Raw genomic sequence first — 23,811 nt, forward strand, 5'->3', positions numbered from 1 at the left:
TTGTAACCTAATAAACCCCCCTTGCTAAAAGCCTGCCCATTTCTGGTATAATGTGTTTCAGCATTATATCAAATACAGTATGTCTAAAACTGAACTCTTGACCTTTCCTCTGAAACCTACCATCCCCACTGTCTTCTCCATGACAGTCCATACCATTCTTCCAGTTGTTCATGCCCCAAACCTTGACACCATCTCAACTCCTCTCTTTCTCTTACATCCCACATCTAAAATGTTTCTAACATACCAATATCCTAATGTACTAACCTTTTCTATAATTTTGCCTAAACTCAACCTCACTTGTAAATTGTTTGTAAACTAATATTCACCTCCCTTTGGAAAAGAATATCATTTTCCACTTCCCTCATTTTTGGATTCTGTATAACTCCAGAAACATTAGTTTAGGTAGTTCACAGTAATCATTTGCAAGTTTTGTTGGTACCTTGGGATATGGTTCATTCTGGGCCGAGAAATGTGAAAGCATTTGTAATAGTGGAGTAGCTTCCTAAAATCTTTGAATTCCTCTTGAGCTTCTGCTATCTAAAATTCAGCCTCCTTTGCAGAGGTTGTAAGGCACCTCAGTCAGCCTACAACTTAATCTTTTTAGGCTTCAGTTGGAATAATCACCTGAGCATTTAGTGACAAGAATAGTTCTCCAGTTTCCTCACCCCCTACATTTACATTTCCGTTCACATTTTCAATGAGTCATAATCCCACATATGCAACTACCTATTGAAAAGCTCCACATAATTATCTAAAAGGCCTTTTAAATAGAGCATGTCTTTAAAAAACAGCCATGATTTCCAAAATTCACTCTCTGCTTTTCCATGAGTGATGTCATCTCAGTTAATGGCATTACCACATACCCCATTGCTCAAGCCCTGAATCTCCCACCACATTCAATCCATTAGCAAATCCTGCCAGATCTCACTTCAAAATGTACTACCTCTGCAGTCCAAACCAACATCCTTTCTCATCCTGGCAACTGCAATAGCTTCTTAATTCCCTGCCTCCCGTTCCTACTCAGCCCAGCCAGTTCTTTTTTCACACAGCAGCCCTTGGGAACCATTAGAAATGTAAATTTGACCGTGCCATTTTTATGCTTTAAAACCTTTCAACCCTTTTCCACTAAACTTAAAATAAAATCCAAAGTTCTTATTACTTCCTAAAAGGTCCAATAAGAATGGCTCCTCTTTGCCCATTAACTCTTTAACATCTTATCTTTCTACTGTTTTTTTAGTTTTCTGTACCCCAAATATTTTGGCCATGTTGTTGTCCCCTCAAGCATCTCACAAATTCTCCTGCTTCAGCATTTTTGCTTTTGTCACCTTCTCTGCCTGGAGAGCTATTTCCCCAGATAATCATGTGATTTTTTTCCTCTTGCTTCATTCAAGACTCTACTCAAATGTCAACATCTCAGAAAGACCTTCTTTTACCACCCTATCTCTCATAGAAGCCCTTGTTATTCATATTCCTTTCATCTTACTATATTTTTCTTTGTAGTAATCATCTCTGCCATACACTATGCATACATATACATATACATATAAATCTATACATATATATTTGCTTGTCTGTCTCCTCCACTAAAATGTAAGTTCCATGAAGGCAGAGAGCTTTTCTCTCTTTGTTTGGTATTTTCAGGCTGCCTGGCAAAGAGTAAGCATCAATTATTATCAAGCAAATGAATCAAAGAATGAAACAGTGCTTCCCGGTCCTGAAGTCTTCTAAGAAGGAAACTGAATTTGTCAGTCAGGGCTCAGGATGCTTGCCTGAGACAAGTGGTATTGTTTCCCTTTGTATTAAAAATTACATTGTTACTATTATTCAAGTAATGTTCCAATTAGTTTTCTTAACAACATTGAGACCAGGAAGTGGTTACATGATTAACGAACATAATACAGATATATTTTGGCCTTTGTTCCAATGTATATTTTGTGTATGAACACATGGGTGTGTGTTCCCTCACCAATCCCAGGGTTAGAAGGGTTTTGTCTTCAGAAGGAACACTAGCTTTATTAGCCCCTCCCCTAAGACTGGAGAGGGTCACCATTCTCCTTCTTCACATCAGGCTGCCAATAGTTCTTGACTTTCATAGTGGGACATTATGTTAGTTATCTATTGCTGAATGACAAATTACTTCCAAGTTACCACTTAAAACAACAAAATAATATCTCAAGTTTTCTGTAGTTCAGAAATCTTGGTGCAGCTTAAATGGATGGGTCTGGTTCAGGTTGTCTCATAAAACTGCAGGCAAGGTGCTGTCTGGGGCAGCAGTCATCTCCAGGCTTGACTGGGGGAAGATCTTGCATGCAGATAGCTTCCTGGAGGTGATCTCAAGAGTGAAGGACTAGGCAGAAAGAAATAAGGAAGAAGAAAAAGGCAAAACTAGGGTGAGTTATTGAATTGTGCCTCTTTTAGGTTATAGTGTTCTATTCCACTGGAACTTTCTGAGGAGCCTATAGTATTTCTCAGAAACATCCACCTGAGGAATGAAAGGACAAGCATTTTACACTTCTGCTCAAATTATTGAGGGTTTCCCCAGGGTGTATAGTCTGTTTGCTCTACTGGGTTGCACAAATGTGAGAGCTGAACAGGCTTTCACAGGCATGTCCCTCTCTGAGGTTTGAGAAAAACCCTGGGACACTCTGAAATGAGATAATGTCACACTGAAGGTGGTCAAAGCTGGTGCAGAATTGTTCTCCATAGCAGTGTCTGGAATTGAGGTGAGGCTGAGAGGATAAGAAGTGATGTATAAGAGATTTATGATGCAATGGGAGAGGACAGGAATACTGGAAGCTCAGTGATGAAAGAGTCTGCCTCCAGAAAGCCAGGATAATTCACCCACATGCTGTCCCATGCCTCCTCATCTAGTCCTCAAGACTAGAACATTCCCCCACTCCTGTTTAAGACCCAAGTATTTTCCTGCTTTAGAATGACTAGTGATCAGATTAACCATGGCCTTATCCCCATGGCTGCCAGCACATATTCACACACACACAAATATGAGTCTTGTTATAAAGGCACTGTTCCTAAGGTCTTGTCTATTAATTTTTGTCAGTCATCTTTTTATGTATGTGCACTAAAAAGGAGAGAAATTGTTAAAAGTAGTCAATGCTAGATTAGTGCTAATACAAACATAATGTAAGCCATGTGTACAATTTTAATATATTAGTAGCCACATTAAAGTAAAAAGAAACTAATTTTCATCATATATTTTGTTTAAACCAATGTATCCAAAATATTGTCATTTCAATATGTAATTGATAGAAACATTTAAAATATATTTAACATTATTTTTTCATACTACACCTTTCAAATCATACTAAGACATGTTAATATGGACTAGCCACATTTCAAGTGCTCAATAGACACATGTGTGGCTTGTGGTTTGGCATAGTGGGTGCTGTAGCTCTGGATGGTGGGATTAAGAGTGTTTGCTATTATAATACCAGCTATGCCTACAATGCAATGTATGGCAAATTGAACTGGCCATATCAAGTCATGTGGTACTATGCTAGTTAGCACACATCGAGTAAATACTTGTGGAATGAGTTAATGAATTATTAATGGAAACTAATCATTTTCATTCTGTGAAACAGTGAGGAAGAAACACTGAAAAAACAATTCTTGTTCCATTTGCTCTTTATATCTTTTATTGAAACTTTTCACCATAAAACTTCTCTTCATTTCAACAAATTTTTGTACCATAATTTCAAAGTTTACACTTCTTTTTTTTTAAGATTTAGAGAAGTGTTAGTTATGTATATAATAAAATTTTATGGTGGGATAGCTGAGCAATTCAGTTTATTTGTTTAGATACCTACAAAGTACTTAAGTTCACCTATAGAATTATATTTTTGGATGGGTCATTTCTCAGAAGTTCCTTCTACATAGCTACCTGTAGTCTACAAATCTGTTCTATCATATTTCTATTGCTATAGTAAACATACTTATTATCAGAGGAAAATTTGGCATTAGGCTTGGTGAGTTTGTTCTATTAGCTTTTCTTTTTTAAAAATGTCACAGAAATATCTGGATTAAATCACATTTATGGACACCACCTGAAATTGTTTTTTGCTATTGCCTTTCAATCCTACTATGCTTTTCTAGTAGGCATATTTTCTCCCCATGTCACCTTTCCAAACCTTTTCTTCTCTTCTTGTACCTTCCACAACCCCTTCTTCAGTTTCACTTTCAGCTGATGATCTTGCTTCATATTTCATTGAGAGAAGAGACACTGGCAGATATGAATGCTCACATCTTCCTTCATCAAACCCAAACACCTTTATGCATCTGTAACCAACTTCTTTTCTCTTGATATAATGGAGAAGCGTCCCTGATTCTAAGAGTTGTGCTCGGTTTGTTACCTCTTCTCCAAGACTGCACATTCTCTTGTCTTCTATGACATTATACTCACTTGATTTTTTAAATGAAGTTTTATTGAGATATATTCCACATCATACAATCCATCCAAATTATACAATCAATGGCTCAGAGTATCATCACAGAGTTATGCTTTCAGCACCACAATCAATTTTAGAACCCTTTCATTACTCCAGACAAAAAGGGAAAAACAAAACATCCTATACACTTTTTCCCCCATCATTTACCCTGGCATTGGTGTGGTACATTTGTTACTGTTGATGAAAGAAAATTAAGATATTACTGTTAACTGTAGTTCATAGTTTGCATTAGGTGTGTTTTTCCCCACATACCACTCTGTTATTAACTTCCTGTAAGAGTTTTCTACATTTGCTCTAGTTCATGAAAGAGATTTTTTTTATATTATACTGTTAATCACAGTCATCATCTAACACAAGATTTGCTGAGTTACACATTCCCATATTTTAGCATGTGGCTTTCCTTCCAGTGACATATATGACTCTAAACTTCCCCTATCAACCACATTCACACACCATTCAGCACTGTTAATTATTCTCACAATAACATGCTACTGTCACCTCTATCCATTTCCAAACGTTTAAGTTCAACCTAGTCAAACATTCTGCACATATTAAGCAACCACTCCCCATTCTCTAGTTTTATTCCATCCCCTGGTAACCTATATTCTAAATTCTCTATCTATGAGTTTACATAATATAATCAGTTCATATTAATGAGATCATACAATATTTGTCCTTTCATGTCTGACTTATTTCACTCAACATAATGTCCTCAAGGTTCATCCATGTCGTTGCATGCTTCAGGACTTCCTTCCTATTGCTGAATAATATTTAATTGTATGTATATACCACATTTGTTTATCCATTCATGGGTTGATAGATCCTTGGGTTGTTTCTATCTTTTGGCATTTGTGAATAATGTTGCTAGGAACATTGCTGTGCAAATGTCTGTTTGTGTCCCTGCTTTCAGCTCTTCAGGGCACATACTGAGTTGTGGGATTGCTGGATTATAGGGCAACTCTATACTTAGCTTTTTGAGGAACCACCACCCTGTTTTCCACAGTGTCTGTACCACTTTACATTCCCACCTCACTTGATTTTTCTCCTCCCCCACCATCTCCAGTATTATAGACCACAGGTAAGAACAGAAAACAAAATTATTAGAAAATAAGTTTGGATGGGGCAGTATAGATTTAGGATGTGATGGTATTGAAAATCCAGAATGATTCCACGACTGGCCATGAACCTACAGAACAGATTTGGCCAACATTGATGAGCCCTTAAGGCCCAATAATGACGCAGGCTACTCCATATGGCAAAATAGTAACAGTTTATTTGAGAAATTACAGACCAGGTAGCTGGTCTTTGGCAGCTACAGGATGTTCAGAGCAGCACTCTGTGCCACCCAGGGGATTACAGGGCATTATAGAGATAAGGACAAGGAAGTCACAGAGCCAAGTTGGGATTGCAAGATCATAAACATGTTTCTTTGAAGTTACTGATATGTAACCAAAGTTGTCCTACACAGATAGCTATTGTGCTTAGGAATATGCACAAGCACATTAAGATGCACCTACAGGTTTTGTTATTTGTCTTATCTAGGAATTTACGGTTTTTCTGGTTTCTGGTCTCACATTCCACCCCTCTTCTATAAATATCCCTGTGCAGTAATTGAGGGGCACATCGGGAGGCAAAATCCACACAAGACACATAGACTAATAACTATGCCTGCTAATGTCAAGAGGAAAATTATTAAAGCAGATCTGCAAAACCTACTCTGTTAGGTTAAATAGTGATACTGCCCAAAGTGTTTGTGATGGTTAGGTTCATGTGTCAACTTGGCCAGGTGATGGTGTCCAGGAGTCTGGTCAGGTAAGCACTAACCTAACCATTACTGCAAGGACATTTGTGGCTGGTTAACGAACCAGAAGGCTGGTTTCTTAAGTCATCAGTCAATTGGCTGCAGGTGTGACTGATTACATCCATGAAGGGGGTGTCTTCCACAATGAAAGGATTCAGTCAGCTGAATTTAATCCAATCAGCTGAAGACTTTTAAGCAAGACAGGTAGAGGACTTCATTTCTTCGGCTGACCAGTGAAGTGTTTCCTGAGGAGTTCATCGAAGTTGCCAGTTCGTTGCCTGAGGAGTTCATTGAACACATTCATGGGAGTTGCCAGTTTGCTGCCTGCCCTACAGTATTTGGACTCATGCATACCCACAGTTGTGTGAGACACTTTTATAAATGTTATATTTATAGATATCTCTTGCTGATTCTGTTTCCCTAGAGAACCCTAACTAATACAGCGTTCCATTCCTGGTGCAAGATGGCAACTGTTCACAGGCCCAAGTCAGACTGGTTGTGAGTTGCAGCTACTTTGGTTGCCCATTTCAGGAATTCATTTCCTTCTTTCTGCTCTGAAGATTAGAAACATTGACCTAAGGACAAAATACATGACTCTTTAGTAGGAACTAACTTGGGGAGGTCATGACTGTTTAGTAATATGCAGGTCACAGGCCCATCTCCTGACAAGATGGTTCCAAACAATGGCTTCTTCAGAAAGGTGTACCAAGGTTTCTACAGTATTGGGTAGGACATTATAAAAAGGAGCCTGTGTATTAAGACATAATGAGAGTGAACTTCTGCTCCAGCTCCTATAGAGGACACTGTAGACTAGAGCAATGTGGGACCCTCACTATATAAAATAGGAGTCAGAGTTATTGTTAATTCCTTTCCCTGTCCCTAAAGAATAGGAATACCTATCCACTTGGAAGGTGTTTACCAGTGTAAGCTCTACCAAATTTTATGGGTGCCTTTGGGTATGGCCTGTGGCAATCTCAATACAAATTCCTGTTCTATCTGGAGAAATACCTTGTTCAGGTGTTACTTCTATTCTTATCGCAGATGGAGAGAACATTGGAGTCCTGAAAGGTTTAAATGCTGAGATTTGTCCAGTCATTGGTGCACTATTTTTTAGCCCAGTTCCTTCCTGTAAAGAAGGTGCCCACCCGTGCAATGAGTGGTTTGGGGATAGCTGCTGTAGCTGTTATTTAAAATACTGTTCTTCCTCTCTCTCAGGACAGATGAAAATAACAGGTTCTTTCTCTTTTTTGCATCCAGTGCTGGACTCGTAAAATTGGTGCCTTGGTCACTGTCAATGTGTTGTGGGTACCCACACATGTAGGAAATTTTCTGAAGTCCTTGTATTGTTGAAAGTTGATTTGCTCATTGACATCTAAAAGTCTGCAGAATGCCTGAAGCAATATCTATATATGTTAGTGCATAGTTTTGTCTATTTGATAGAGGAAAGGGTTCTATATAGACTATTTGCCAGCATTGCCCAGCCTGGATTCCCTGTGCTATCTGCCCCATACTATGAGGTAGTGGGCACCTTTGTTGAGCACATGTGGGAAAGTCCTCACATGCTGTAAGCACATTGCTATGTTTCAAAGGGGAATTTAACCTTTTACATAATTCCCAGTCATAAGACCCTTGTGTTCTAATTTGTGGTGAGGCCAGTATGCTTGGTCCTGATTTTCATCAAACAATCTAATTTTTTTAATCATCCTGTTTCTTTATTTGGCTTGTAATTTTTTGCTGTTATCTGAGCAGCTGATTATCTTGATGAATTTACTTGAAGGTCTTCTTCTTCCTCCTGCCTAGGGTTTTTTGTCAAGGATCTTCTTTGTTGTTTACTCCATATTATTCTAGAACTTTGTAACAGACCATATTTAATTGTTCATAATTTTGCATATTTTCTTCATCTGATTCTTACCCTGGATATGTGGTACAATGTTTGAGATAGCACCTTTTTTAAAATTAAATTCAGTTTTATTGAAATATATTCACATACCATACAGTCATCTATGGTGTAGAATCAACTGTTCACAGTACCACCGTAGAGTTGTGCATTCATCACCCCAATCTATTTTTGCACATTTTCCTTACACCAGAAAGAATCAGAATAAGAATAAAAAATAAAATTAAAAAAATAACACCGAAATCATTTCCTCCATCACACCTTATTTTTCATTTAGTTTTTGTCCCCATTTTTCTACTCTTCCATCCATACACTTGATAAAGGGAGTGTGATACACAAGATTTTCACAATCACACTGTCACCCCCTGTCTTCAAGAGTCAAGGCTACTGGGTCAAGGCTACTGGGTTGGAGTTTGATAGTTTCAGGTATTTACTTCTAGCTATTCCAATACATTGAAACCTAAAAAGTGTTATCTATGTGGTGTGTACGAATGTCCACTAGAGTGACCTCTCAAGTCCATTTGAAATCTCTCAGCCACTGAAGCTTAATTTTATTTCATTTTACATTCACCTTTTGGCCAAGAAGATATACTCTATCCCATGATGCTGGGTCCAGGTTCATTTCTGTGAGTCATATCCTGCATTGCCAGGGAGATATACACCCCTGGGGCTCAGGTCCCATGTGGGGGGTCAGTTAGTTCACCCACTGAGTTGGCTTAGCTAGAGAGAGAGTGCCATATCTGAGAAACAAGGAGGCACTCGGGGTAGACTCTTAGGCACAATTATAAGGAGGTTTAGCCTCTCCTTTGCAGTAAAGAGCTTCATAATGGCAAGCCCCAGGACAGAGAGCTCAGCATACCAAGCTGTCAGTCCTCAATGTTTGTGAGTATATCAGCAACAATCCAGGTGAGGAAATCCAGCACTTCTGCATTTTCCCCCAGCTTCTCAGGGGGCCCCGAATATATATTTTTATTCTCCACCCAAATTACTTTGGGATGTGTTGCTGTTTCACTAAAACCTATAAAAACCAACCATATCACACTTCCTATTCAAAGTTCAATGTAAATTTGGTGTTAGAACAAACTGACTGTAGAAGTTATATTGTTTAGAAAGAATAGATCCTACACCAAATAAACATCTCTTCTCTTGCTTTCACATGTATGTTGAAGTTTTAACACACAATCAGTGTCAACCTTTACCCTTTGACCTGATTTTCCTTAGTCTTAACCAGATCTGCTTCATTCATATCTCTAATTGAAGTCTGGGCACTTTTTCAGCTTTTTTTTTTTTTTTTCAAGCAGTTGCTGCATGCATTAATACTGACATGCATATCTACAGAGCTCTAGCTCTGAGTTTCAGGTGTCTCACAGATATCCAATGTTCCAGAGATCAATCAGGTTATACACAAAGGGATCAGCATTGCAGAGTTTGGAGATAGCCATTACAATTCAGGAATAGATTTGATATCTGTAAGAGCCTACAATCTTGGGACCATTACAGTAATCATTTCCCTGTTAGGCTAAGATTCAATTCTGAATTTACACATTGTAGTTAGTCCATATTAATGAGGCATTATAGTGTTTGCCTTTGTTTCTGGTGTACTTCACCCAAAATGCTGTCTACAGGATCCATTCACCTCACTGTGTGTTTCACAGCTTCGCTCTTTCTGGTAGTTGCTCAATATTCCATTGTGTGCATACACCACAGTTCACCATTATTTTCCTCAGTTTGTGTACCCTTAGACCACCTCCAGCCATTGCAAATCATGGATACTGATTCCATAAACACCAGTGTGCAAATGTCTATTCATGTCTCTGTTCTCAGATCTTCCAAATATATACCCCATAATGAGGTTGCAGGACCTTATGGCACCCACATACTTAGCTTCTTGTGGAACCATCACACTGTCTTCCAGATAGGCTACACCATTCTACTTCACCAACAACAATAAATAGGTACATCCCTCTCTCCATGATTTCTCCAGCACTTGCATCCCTCAGCTTATATTTTTCCTTGCAATTTTATAGAGATATATTCACATACCATACAATCATCCATAGTATACAATCAGTTGTTCATATCATCATATAATTCTGCATTCATCACCACAATCAGCACTTGAACATATTCATTACACCAAAAAAAAGATTTTAAAAAAAATTAAAAAGATAAAAGATTTAAAATACAATACTACACAAAACATTAATAAGGTCAAACAATGACACCACTACCAAGAATCACATACCTCTCCTTATATACCCCTCTCATAAACATTTGGTTTTGGTGTATTGCCTTTGTTATATTTAACGGAAGCACTTACAATGTAACTGTTAATCATAGACTCCAGCTTGCATTGATTACGTCCTTCCCCAATGCCATCCATTTTCAACACCTTGCAAGGCTGATATTTGGTCTCCAACATGTAGTAACATTTCCATATTTGTACACTTAGTCAACATCACTGATCACTCTAGGTTTCACTGAGTTATACAGTCCCAGTCTTTATTGTCTTTCTTTCCTTCTGGTGTCATACATGCTCTAGCCCTCCTCTTTCACCTTTACTCACAGACATCTTTATTTAGTGTACTTACAATATTGTGCTACCATCACACAGTATTATGCTATCCATTTCTGGAACTATACAATCAATATTGTCAAACATTCTATGCTCCTTCAACATCAAATGCACAATCTCTATATCTCCTGATAACCTGTGTTCTCAGCTTTTACTCTCAAAGATTGCTCATTAATGTTAGTTCATATAAGTGAGACCATACAGTATCTGTCTTTTGTTTCTGGCTAACTTTGCTCAACATAACATCCTTAAGGTTCATTCACACTTATATATTCCATGAGTTCATCCTGTCTTACAGCTGTGTAATATTCCATTGTGTCTTTATACTACACTTTATTTACTCATTCATTGATGGACATTTTGGCAATCATGAATAATGCTGCAATAAACATTGATTTAAAATGTCTGTTTGGGTCTTAACTTTCAGTTTCCTTGAGTTTACACCTAGAAATGGAATAGCTGGGTCATATGCAAATCTATGCTTAACTTCCTGAGGAAACTCCACACTGTTTCCAGAGTGGTTGTACCATTCTACAATCCCACCACCAGAGAAGACATGTGCCTCTTTCTCCACATCCTCTCCAGCACTCATAATTTTCTGTTTTTTGGATAATGGCTATTCTGGTAGGTGTTGGATGATATCTCATTGTGGCTTTGATTTGCATTTCCCTAATAGCTAGTGAACTTGAGCATTTCTTCATATGTTTTTGAGCCATTTGTAATTCCTCTTCAGAAAAGTGTCTGTCCAAGTCTTTTGCCCATTTTTTAATTGGTTTGTTTGTCTTTCTGTTGTTGAGTTGTAGGATCACTGTATATGTTCAGGATATTAAACCCTTATCTGATATGTGGTTTGCAAATATTGTCTCCCATTGTGTAGGCTTCCTTTTTAATTTTGTAACAAAGTGCTTTGATGTATAAAAGTGTTTGATTTTGAGGAGAACCCATTTGTCTATTCGTTGTATGGTTGCTGGCACTTTGGGTGTAAGGTCTAGGATACCACCTCCTATCACAAAATCTTTAAGATATTGCCCTATGTTTTCTTCTAAGAGTGTTACGGTTTTAATACTTATGTTTAGGTCTTTGATCCAGTTGGAGTTAATTTTGTTATAAGGTGTGAGGTAGGAGTCCTCTTTCTTTCTTTTGGAAATGGATATCCAGTTCTCCAAACACCATTTATTGAAGAGGCTGCTCTCTCCCAGTTGCTTTCACTTGACTGCTTTATCAAAGATCAAGTGTCTGTAGAAGTGTGAGTCAATTTCTGAACACTCAATTTGATTCCATTGGTCAGTATCTCTGTCCTTATGCCAGTACCATGCTGTTTTGAGCACTGTAGCCTTGTAATATGCTTCAAAGTCAGGTGTTGTGAGACATCCCACTTCATTCTTCTTTCTCAAGGTATTTTTCACTATTCAGGGCAACCTGCCCTTCCAAATTAATTTGGTTATTGGTTTTTCTATTTCTGCAAAGCAAGTCATTGGGATTTTAATTGGTATTGCATTGGATCCATAAATCAGTTTATGTAGAGTTTACATCTTAATTATATTTAGTCTTCTAAACCATGAACACGGTATGTTCTTCCATTTTTATAGGTCCTGTTTGATTTCTTTTAGCTGTTTCTTGTAGTTTTCTTTAAATAGGTCTTTTGTGGCCTTGGTTAAGTTTGTTTCTAAATATTTTATTCTTTTGGTTGCTATTGTAAATAGAATTTTTTTTTAAATTTTTTCCTCTTGTTGCACATTACTTATGTGTAAGAACACTACAGACTTTTCTGTGTTGACCTTGTTATCTGCCACTTTGTTTTATTCATTGATTAGCTCTCATAGCTTTGCTGTAGATTTTTCTGGATTTTCTACATATAGAATCATGCCATATGCAAACTGTGAAAGTTTTACTTCTTCCTCTCCAATTTGGATGCCTTTTGTTTCTTTTTTTTGGCTGATTGCTCTAGCTAGCTCTTCCAGTAGAATGTTGAATAACAATGGTGACAGTGGGCATCCCTGTTTTATTTGTGATCCTAGAGGGAAAGCTTTCAGTCTCTCCCCATTGAGTATGATGTTACCCATGAGTTTTTCATATATTGCCTTTATCATATTGAGAAAATTCCCTTCTATTCCTATCTTTTGATGTGTTTTCATCAAGAAAGGATGACGAATTTTATCAAATGCCTTTTCTGCATTGATCGAGATGATCATGCAGTTCTTTTGCTTTGATTTACTGATATAGTGTATTACATTAATTGATTTTCTTGAGTTGAACCAGCCTTGCAAACCTGGAATAAATCCCACTTGGTCATGATGTATAATTCTTTTAACTTGCTGCTGGATTCAATTTGAGAGTATTTTGTTGAGGATTTCCGCATCTATGTTCATTAAAGAGATTGGTCTATAATTTTCTTTTTTTTGTAGTATCTTTGATTTTGGTATTAGGGTGATATTGGCTACATAGAATGAGTTGGGTAGCTTTCCCTCCTCTTGCATTTTTTTGAAGAGTTTGAGCATGATTGGTATTAATTCTTTCTTGAATGCTTAGTAGAATTGGCATGTGAAACCATCTGGTCCTGGGCTTTTCATTTTGGGCTGCTTTTTCATGTCTGACTCAATCTCTTTACTTGTGATTGGTTTGTTGAGGTCATCTATTTCTTCTTGGGTCAATGTTTGTTGTTTATGCTTTTCTAGGAAGTTGTCCATTTTCAATAAGTTGTCTGGTTTATTAACATATAATTGCTCATATTGTTGTTATCTCCTTTATTACTGCATTGTCAGTAGTTATGCTTCTTTTCACATTTCTGAGTGAATGTATTTCAATCTGCTCTCTTGCTCTCTGTTTTTTTTTTTTGGTTAGCCTACCTAGGGAGTCCATCAATTTTGTTGATTTTCTCAAAGAGCCAGCTTCTGGTTATGTTGATTCTCTCCATTATTTTCCTGTTTTCAGTTTCATTTATTTCTTCTTTTTTTTTTTTTTTTTTCTTTTTGGCTTTTATAAAGGGAGTTTATTTGAGTACAAAGTTACAGTCCGAAGGCCATAAAATGGCCAAGGTAAGGCATCAAAAACCCAAAACCCTGGCACCTTCACTGGGGGATGGCTAATGGCATCTGGAAAACCTCTGTTAGCTGGGTAGGCACATGACTGGTGTCTGCTTGCTCCCAGGTTGCATTGAAAAATGGCTTTCTCCAAATTGTCTGTATCAGCTTCCAACAGCCATCTTCAAAATGTGATTCTCAGCTACAGCTCTGAGGTCCTTCTGTTTGTGAGCCCCCCTTTTATTTATTTATTTATTTAGTTAGTTAGTTAGTTAGTTAGTTAGTTAGTTTAAATTCAGTTTTAATGATATATATTCACATACCGTACAATCATCCATGGTATACAATCAACTGTTCACAGTATGATCATATAGTTATGCATTCATCACCACAGTCTATTTCTGAATGTTTTCCTTACATCAGAGAAAATCAGAGTAAAAATAAAAAATAAAAGTAAAAAAGGAACACCCAAACCATCCCCCCGTCCCACCCTATTTGTCATTTACTTTTTGTCCCCATTTTTCTACTCATCCATCCATACACTAGATAAAGGGAATGTGATCTACAAGGTTTTCACAATCACAGTGTCACTCCTTGTAATCTACATTATTATATAATCATCTTCAGGAGTCCAAACTACTGGCTTGGAGTTTGGTAGTTTCAAGTATTTACTTCTAGCTATTCTTATACATTAAAACGTAAGAGGTGTTATCTATATAGTGCATAAGAATGTCCACCCGAGTGACCTCTCAACTCCATCTGAAATCTCTCAGCCACTGAAACTATTTCATCTCATTTTGCATCCCCCTTTTGGTCAAGAAGGTACTCTCAATTCCATGATGCCAGGTCCAGATTCATCCCCGGGAGTCATATCGTGTGTTGCCAGGGAGATTTACACCCCTAGGAGTCTGGTCCCACATAGGGGGAGTGCAGTGAGTTCACCCACCGAGGTGGCTTAGAGAGAGAGAGGGCCCCATCTGAGCAACAAAGAGGTACTCAGGGGGAGATGCTTAGGCAAAATTATATGCAAGTTTAGCTTCTCCTTTGCAGTAACGAGCTTCATAAGGGCAAGTCCCATGATAGAGGACTCAGCACATCAAACCGCCAGTCCCAATGTTTGTGACAACATAGACACCAGTCCAGGTGAGGAAGTCCAACACTTCTGCACCTTCCCCCAGCTCCTTGAGGTGGGGCAGAAGGAGTGGCTGTAACTATATTTTTTGTTCTCTGCCCAAATTACTTTGGGGTGTATCACTATTTCACTCTAACCTATACTAACCTAACATACCTCACTTCCTATTCAAAGTTCCATGTAATTGTGGTGTTTGAACAAACTGACTGTAGAGTTATACAGTTTAGAAAATATAGATCCTGCACCAAATAGACATCTCTTCCCTTGGTCTCACATGGAAGTTTAAGTTTTAAAACACAGTCAGTTTCATTACCCTTTGGCCTGGTTTGCCCTAGTCTTAACCAGATCTGCTTCATTCATATCACTAATTGAAGTCTGGTCTTTTTTCACCTTTTTTTTAACAGTTGCTGCATGCATTAATACTAACATTCATATCTGCAAGCTCTAGCTCTGATTTTCAGGTGTCTCAGAGATGCGCATTGTTCCAGGGACCAATCAGGTTATACACTAAGGGATCAGCATCTCAAAGTTTAGAGATAGGCATTACAGTTCAAGAATAGAGTTGACTGCTGTAAGAGCTTACAATCTAGGAACTATTACAGTAATCATGTCCATGTTAGGCTATGCTCTAAGATTCAATTCTGAGTTTAAAAATTGTAGCTTGTCCATATGGGTGAGGCACTATATTGTTTGCCTTTATTTCTGGTGTACTTCACTCAAATACTGTGTACAGGATTCATTCACCTCATTGTGTGTCTCACAGCTTCACTCCTTCTCATAGTTGCTCAATATTCCATTGTATGCATATGCCACAGTTCACCATTCTGTTCCTCAGTCTGTGGACCCTTAGGTCACCCCACCCATTGCAAATCATGATTACCATTGCCATGAACAACAGTTTGCAAATGTCCATTCATGTCTCTGATCTCAGATCTTCAAATGACATACCCCATAATGAGGTTGCAGGACCCTATGGTCCCCACATACTTGAATTTTTGTGGAACCACCACACTGAACTTCAGAAAGGCTACACCATTCTACCTGTTCATCAACAGTAGATAGGTACATCCTTCTCACCATGTTTTCTTCAACACTTTTACTCCTATATATATTTTTTCCTATAATTTTATAGAGTTATATTCACATACCATACATTTATCCACAGTGTACAATCAGTTCTTCATGGTATGATCATAAAGTTGTGTATTTATCACCAGACTCAGCACTTGAACATATTGATTACTACAAGAACCCATCAATTTTTTTGATTTTCTTGAAGAGCCAGCTTCTGGTTTTGCTGATTCTCTCTATTGTTTTCCTGTACTCAGTTTCATTTATTTCTGCTCTAATCTTTGTTATTTCTTTCCTTCTGTTTGCTTTGCAGTTACTTTGCACTTCTTTCTCAAGTTCCTCAAGGTGGACAGTTAATTCCTCAATTTTTCTGTCTTTTCTTTTAATATAGGCATTTAGGGCAATAAATTTTCCTCTCAGCACCGCCTTTCCTGCATCCCATAAGTTTTGACATGTTGTGTTTTCATTGTCATTTGCCTCAAGATATTCACTAATTTCTCTTTTAATTTTTTCCTTTAGCTACTGGTTTTCTAACAGTGTGTTCTTTAGTCTCCATATATTTGTGAATTTTACAATCTTCTGCCTGTTATTTATTCCCACCTTCATTCCATTGTGATCCATGATAGTGTTTTTTATAATATCAATATTTTTAAATTTGTTGAGTCTTGCTTTGTGACACAACATGTGGTCTATCCTGGAGAACATTCCATGAGTACTTGAGAAAAATGTGTATCCTGCTGTTGTGCAGTGCAGTTTTCTATAAATGATTGTCAAGTCTAGTTCATTTACCATACAATTCAACATATCTGTTTCCTTGTTGATCTTCTCTCTAGATATTCTATCCATTGATGAGAGTGGTGTATTGAAATCTCCAGCTATTATTGTGGAGTTATCTACTTCTTCTTTCAGTATTGTCAGTGCTTGCCTCATGAATTGGTGCATAAATATTTATGATCTTTATGTTTCCTTGATGAATTGACCCCTTTATTAAGATATAGTGTCCTTCTTTGTCTCTTTTAATTGTTTTACTTTTGAAGTCTACTTTGTCTGATATTAATATAACTACTCCCACTTTTTTTCTGGTTGCTGTTTGCATAAAATATCCTTTTCCAACCTTTCACTTGTAGCCTATTTTTGTCCTTCAGTCTAAAGTGAGTTTCTTTTAGACAGCATATAGATGGTTCCTGTTCTTTTAATCTATTCTGCTGGTCTGTGTCTTTTTATTGTGGAATTTAATCCATTAGCATTTAGTATTATTACTATAAGGTCAGTACTTTCTTCTACTCTTTTGTCTTCTGGATTTTATATATCATGTCTTATTTTTCCTTCTTTCTCTTTTTACACTTCCTGAAAATCTTCATTTCTACACTTTTCTCCAAACCTCTTTCTCCTGTCTTTTCCTACCAGCCTGTAGAACTCCCTTTAGAGTTCTTGTAGCACTGTTCTCTTATTCACAGATTCTCTCAGTGTCTGTTTGTCTGAAAATATTTTAATCTCTCCCTCATTTTTGAAAGACAGTTTTTCCAGATACAGAATTCTTGGTTGACATTTCTTCTGTTTCAGCATCTTAAATATATCAGACCATTGTCTTCTCACCTCTATGGTTTCTGTGGAAAAAACTATACATAGTCTTATCGAGCTTCCTTGTATTTAATGGATTGCATTTCTCTTGCTGCTTTCAGAATTCTCTCTTAGTATTTCATATTGGACAATCTGATCAGTAAGTGTCTTGGAGTAGGTTTATTGTTATATATTCTGTTTGGTGTGCACTGTACTTCTTGAAACTCTAAGTTTCTGTCTTTCATAAGAGTTGGGAAATTTTTGGTGTTTATTTCTTCTATTATTCTTTCTGCCCCTTTTCCCATCTCTTCTCCCTCTGGGATGTCCATAACATGTATAGTTCTGTGTTTCTTACTGTCACTCAGCTCCCTAAGATCCTGCTAATATTTTTTCATTCCTTTTACCATCTGTTCTTTCATGTGTGTGAATTCAGATGTCTGGTCTTCCTATTCAATAATCCTTTCTTCTGCCTATTCAAATCTACTTTGTATCCCTCCATTTGTATCCAGTGGAGGGATACATTATGCCCTTCATTCCCGTAAGTTCTGCCCTTTGTTCTTTCAAGTTTATGAATTCTTCCTTATAGTCATCCAGTGTCCACCTTGTATCCTTCATCTCTTTTGCTATGTCTTCCCTTAGTTCATTGACTTGATTTTTGAATTGATTTAGATATGTTTGAACATCTCCAATTAGTTTTTCCTTCAGTTCATTGAACTGATTTAGCAATAACTGCTTCAACTCCTGTATCTCAGTTGAACTATTAGCTTTTTCCTTTGGCTGGTCCATATTTCATGTTTCCTATTATGGCTCATTATCTTAAGCTGTCTAGGCATCTGACTTTCTTGATTAGTTTGTTCTGGAGCTTGTTTTCACTCTTTTAACTAGGGTTTTCTTGTTGGTTGGCTTTGTTCTCTAGTTATGGGTGTTCAGTTCAGATTATTCCAGAATTTTAGCTTAGATTCTGTCTAGTTGATCAGAGTTTTTCTCCTCTTGCTTTTCTATTTCTTCCCCTGCCTCTATGTATAATTTTTGTGTAATTGTCTCTTCATATATGGTGAATCCCAGTTAGGATTTCCCTGTCCAAAGAGGTTCAGGTCTCAGGAGGAGTGTATGGAGTTTCCTTGAGAATGAGACCCTCATGTGAGGCCTTTAGATTCTATGCTTCTCTTATGCTCTCCAGCAGGTGGCACTTGCTAGCCCACAGTTCCCCCACCAGTGTAAGGAGGTGTGGAGCCTTTAGTTACTCCAGGTCACCCTGACCCTGTCAGGGGTGTGGCTGACTGGAACTGATAACTGGTGGCACAGATTTAGACATAGGCAGAGACTGATACATAGGCAGAGACTGATACATTTTCTGCTTAGGCAGCTTTTGCCTAGGTCCTCCTGGTATAGCATTAGGTTGTTTATCTATTTTTTTATTGAGGTGCCTGTGGCAATTAAGTCAGCCCATAATTGTTTACAGATTACATGTACAGGCTCCCTCTGCCCTTTCCCTTGTGAGGTCTCTTTGGTTACTTTCCTTACTCCTTTTTCCAAATTCTATCTCACCCCAGTCTGCTATTGCCTTTGGCATTCAGTAAACATCCTGACCAACAAGGGCTTAGAATAGCTATTCATATCCCATACCAGGCTGGAGGTGCAGTGTGCAGCATATGCTGTATTCTTCATTCCTTATTCGCTGACTGTATACTGTAATTGTTCCATAGATGACCATTTACTTAGTATGGATGGCATATCCACGCTATCCCATTCTCCCCCCACCCCTCACCCCAACAGGCCAGGCCAATTTTGCAACTAAAATGCACCAAACATTTTAAATGCTATCAGGTGTTTGCCATGCCTGGTAAAGACACTGACAAAGAGAGGGATGTATTGTTTTGCTAGCCATTTTTTTGCCATTTCCACTCCTGAAAGCATAATACTGTCTCCTCCTATATTCCATAATCTTAGCAACCAAGCACCTATGCACTCTCTGCCTTTTATTTAAACTTTTTTGTTAATTCTACCAATTCTGTGGGGGTATACTCCCTCATTACTGTTTGCTTCTTACCAGAGATCTCTTCCCTAGGGTCAGTGGGGTCCCTGGTTTCTTTCATTTTTTGTAGTTATTAACTGCCATGCATCTTTAGGCTTCCCATCTTCAATTTCAACTTCGTCCTCCCATTCTCCCTCTTATGCACTCCTCCAGAGATTCCTCGTCTTTAGATTGCAGCCTCCCTCTGGATAATCACTTGGACCTGCTTCACCTGTGCATTCTCACAGCTTTGCGTGTCATTGTTTCTAATTGTCCCTCTCAGGTTTGTATTTTTTTTTTTTTTTTTTTTTGGCTAATTCATTAGCATTGTTGGAACATGCTAACCTAATATGCTTTTCTAGAGCTAAAACCTCTACTAATCTCCTCACTTCAGCTTCTGCCTTTAACTGGGCTTCAGTAGAATTCCTAACTGCCCATAACAACAGCCATGCTGTGGCAGCAATTACTTCTTTTCCTGTGATTTCCATTTATCTCCCACATTTCCCTTCAGGACAAATAACACTCTAGCTGGTATTTTTGGGGTTTTCCTGTACTTACACACTGGGCCAAATTATTCCGAACAATTAGCTACATCCTCCCACGTACTGGAAGTTGGCCACTCAAGATTGCCCCTGCTGACCAAGACACTGTATCTGTGAATCCCATTTCCCTTGGCTTGTTTTGTTTTTGGTCTCCTGGCTGTCTCACCATTTGTCTGGTTGTGAACATACAGAATAATTTCTGCCAAATTCTGAAGGGCAGTTAAGACTGAAAAGAGAAACAGGCCTCTCCATACAGCAAAATAGTAACAGTTCAGTAGGGAACAGTTCAGATTGGAAAGCTGGTTCTGGGCAACCACAGGATGTTCAGAGTAGTGCTCCATGCCTCCCAGGGGGTTTCATGGGGTTATATGGGGTAAGAACAAGGACAGCACAGAGCCAAGTCAGAATTTGCAAGATTGTAAGCATGTTTCTTTGAAGTAACTGATTTGTAGCAGGAGTGGTTCTAGTACAGGTTGGTGTTTTTTGTTTTTTGTTTTTTTGTCTGTTTGTTTTTTGGTCTTATCTAGGAATTTATGGCTTCTCTGGTTTATGGGCTCACATTCCATCTCAACTTGATTGCTCTTGGAAGGTAAGGGGAATGTTAAGATGAGAGGGGTCTGCATAGTGATAGGTAATACTTATACTGAAAACTGTATTTCTAGATTCCAAACTCTCCATTTTGGGAAGACTTATTCAGAAAATGTAGAGTAGCACAAAGCAGGAGAAAATACTTGGAAGTTCACTGCTCTAATACAGAATCAGATGTTTAGCAAATTCTATTAAAAAACTATCATTCTACCAAGCAAGATGGGTATAAAATTGGCTCTGAGAGTTACTAAGATTAAAATAATATCCAACAAGAATTTTTCAGTTTTTTTCCAATAATTGTTCATTTTGACATTTAATTGACATTTGATTTTATTGCACATATAAGCCATATTTAATAAGAATTGGAAAAATGAAGTTCATGGGGAGGAAATAACTAGAAAATTACTCAATTCCTTACCAGTCTGATTTCAATAGACATGGAATATTAAAATCAATATATACACACACCCACTCACATACATATATGTAAAATGATTTAACATGACTTTGATTAATGTAGACATAATGTTGGGTGAGTTGGAAAGGGGACCAGGGAAACCCAGAAAATCTGTAAACTGATTTGAGCATCTTTATGCCATTGTACACATGGCACAGCTTCTCAGGAACATCTTGCCAGTTTGGATAACAGTCCCCAGGATAGCTGGAGTGTTGACAGTCCTAGGAATAACTGTCTTCATTAATTTCCTGGCATTTAGTCAGTTTAGCTAGCTACTTTTCCTTCATTTTCTCCCATTTGCTACAAATTAAAAATAAAGTTGATATAAATTAGTATTGACAATGAATTCATTCTCAGAATATTTTTCTGTTAGCTTTGATACTAATTTAATGATATTATGTTCACATTTCTTACATCCCTGATTCTGGGTTATTACTTAGATAGTATACCAACAACAGTGAACAATGAGGTCCCTCTTTATTCAACTCTACTACTGTGGCTGAGGACAAAGAGGAGAAGAGGCTGCAATGTGAAATTTATTTATTTATTTTTTTTGCAAAGTTCATATAGCTTAATGTTCTTCAAAACTGGACTTCCCATTTAAGCCTGCTATTGATACTGCAATTATAAAATTTGCTATATTGATTCAACTTGTAATTATTTTCCTCCTCAAAAAACAATTGCTTCTTTGTTTTCAAAATGCTTATGCAAACAGCATCTCATTGGATCCTCACAATGACCTGGCGAGACTAAGAAGGAATATATTGCTATTCTCATTTTTATAAAAGAGGAAATTGAGGCTCAAGGAAAGTGAATAGTGTTACCCATGGTGATGCAGAAAATGTGTGGCTGATATGTTGTTAAAACCCAGCTCTCAGTATTTTAAATTTTGTATTCTTTCTATTATGATTTTAGTATTCAAAAAAGTAGCAAATATTTTTCACTCTCCACTAACAGTATATGAAAGTTTCCTGACATCAAGGTTAATGCTATTATTTAACTTGTTAAGCTTTGTCAATTTTATTGAAGCAACAAGATATCAAAGTGTTTGTTAATTTGCATTTAATGATAAATGGTTAACAACTCTCCTGTTAGGGACTCGTGTTATCAATTGAAAATCACTGATCACAGCCTAGCCTATTATATAGTATATTTATAGCAAGGTAGGTTTTTAAATTAATAGGTTCCTATAATAATTATCTAAAAATTAGAGTAATAATTAACTCAATATGACCCTTGAATCACTCAGAATATTTAGCTATGTAAGAGCTATACACAAAAAATCTGACTCTGGTTGTTAAATAAGCCTGCCTAATGTACACAGGCAAGTTCAATATACAGGCTGTAAAGCAAACTTGCTGGCCTCAAGGAATATTTGGTTTTCTACTCTGTGGTTATAATTACAGATAAGCAAGATCTCTAATTGGAATTATGGTCCTGGATTGGCCATCTTGAGGAAAATCAAGTAATCTTGAAGAAGCAGTTTTGAACAAGACCAAAGCTGAAAGACTTAAGACTTTCAGATATGTAAACTATAATAATTTAGAAGCTGTTGTATTGATGCAAAGATAGACAGATAAAACTAGGAACAAAGAATTAAGCCCAGGATTTGATACCTATGCATAGTCACCTGATTTTATGACAAAGGGACCACTACAATTTAGTGGGAAACCAACAAATTGTATGTCCACATCAAAAATATGAAACAACTGCTCTTCCTCATACCATACACCAAAAATATTCCAGGATAATAAAGCTTGAGGATAAAAACATCAGAGAATATCTTCATGGTTTCATGCTAGGCAAAGATTCCCTAAGCATAACCCAAGGAAATTAACAATAAAAGAAAAGATTGAGAGTTGAACTTTATTAAAATTAAGAACTTATGTCCATTAAGAGAGTGAAAAGGAAAGCCATCAACTGAGAAAACATCCAGAATCTGAATCATATCCAGAATATATAAATTTAAATCATAAGATTACATAATGTTAAAGATAGAAGGAAATTTGTAATGGATCTAGTTCAACCTGTTCTTTTGGTTCCTGAGAAAAAAGGCTGATGAGTAATATAACTGAAACTAGAATAAAAACCAGAGTAGTTCATAACACTGGGCTCATTTGTAATATCTGTAAGCAGGTCTACTAAGGATGGTTCAAAGACTTAAGTAGCTTTAAAAAGAAGTTATATTTTGAAATAATTTTACACTTACAGAAAAGTTGCAAAAATAGAACAAAGAATTCTCTTATATTCCTCACTCCACTTGCTTTATTGCTAGCATTTAGCATGTCCATAGCATAAATATCCAGAACAGGAAATTAACATTGGTACAATATTATTAACTCAACTACAGTCTATGTACTAAAACTATTAATAAAGTAATTATAACTATACAAAATAGTTCTTAAAAACTATTAAGCCACAGACAGTAACTAAACTACAGAGCAAAGTCTGAAACACATTGTTGTTTAACATTTGCCAGGGGTATCTGTTAAAATGCAGCATCTTGATCCTCATCTACAGATCCTTAAGTGACCCCTCTCAGGGAGCCCAGGAATCAGTATTTTAAACAGTCAACTGCTAGTCTGTCATTCATTTATAAACGTGGTCTTAGAGGGAGATTTGGTAGAAATTAAAGGGGGAGTACTGGAGAATTTTTATAGCCTGATGTCTTCAATTATCTTTTAACATCTA

At 37.2% G+C, this 23,811-nt stretch overlaps 1 long non-coding RNA gene across 1 annotated transcript in view; it reads right to left on the reverse strand.

Annotated features, from left to right (window-relative positions):
• Positions 1-1,713: 1,713 nt before the first annotated feature.
• Positions 1,714-23,811, reverse strand: part of LOC119529468 — a 72,522-nt gene continuing 50,424 nt past the window's right edge. The window contains exon 3 of the long non-coding RNA XR_005215871.1: positions 1,714-2,347. This is a non-coding gene — a long non-coding RNA (uncharacterized LOC119529468). The remainder of the gene's footprint in view (positions 2,348-23,811) is intronic.

This window comes from Choloepus didactylus, chromosome 3 (assembly GCF_015220235.1).
Source record: "Choloepus didactylus isolate mChoDid1 chromosome 3, mChoDid1.pri, whole genome shotgun sequence".
NCBI lineage: Eukaryota > Metazoa > Chordata > Mammalia > Pilosa > Megalonychidae > Choloepus > Choloepus didactylus.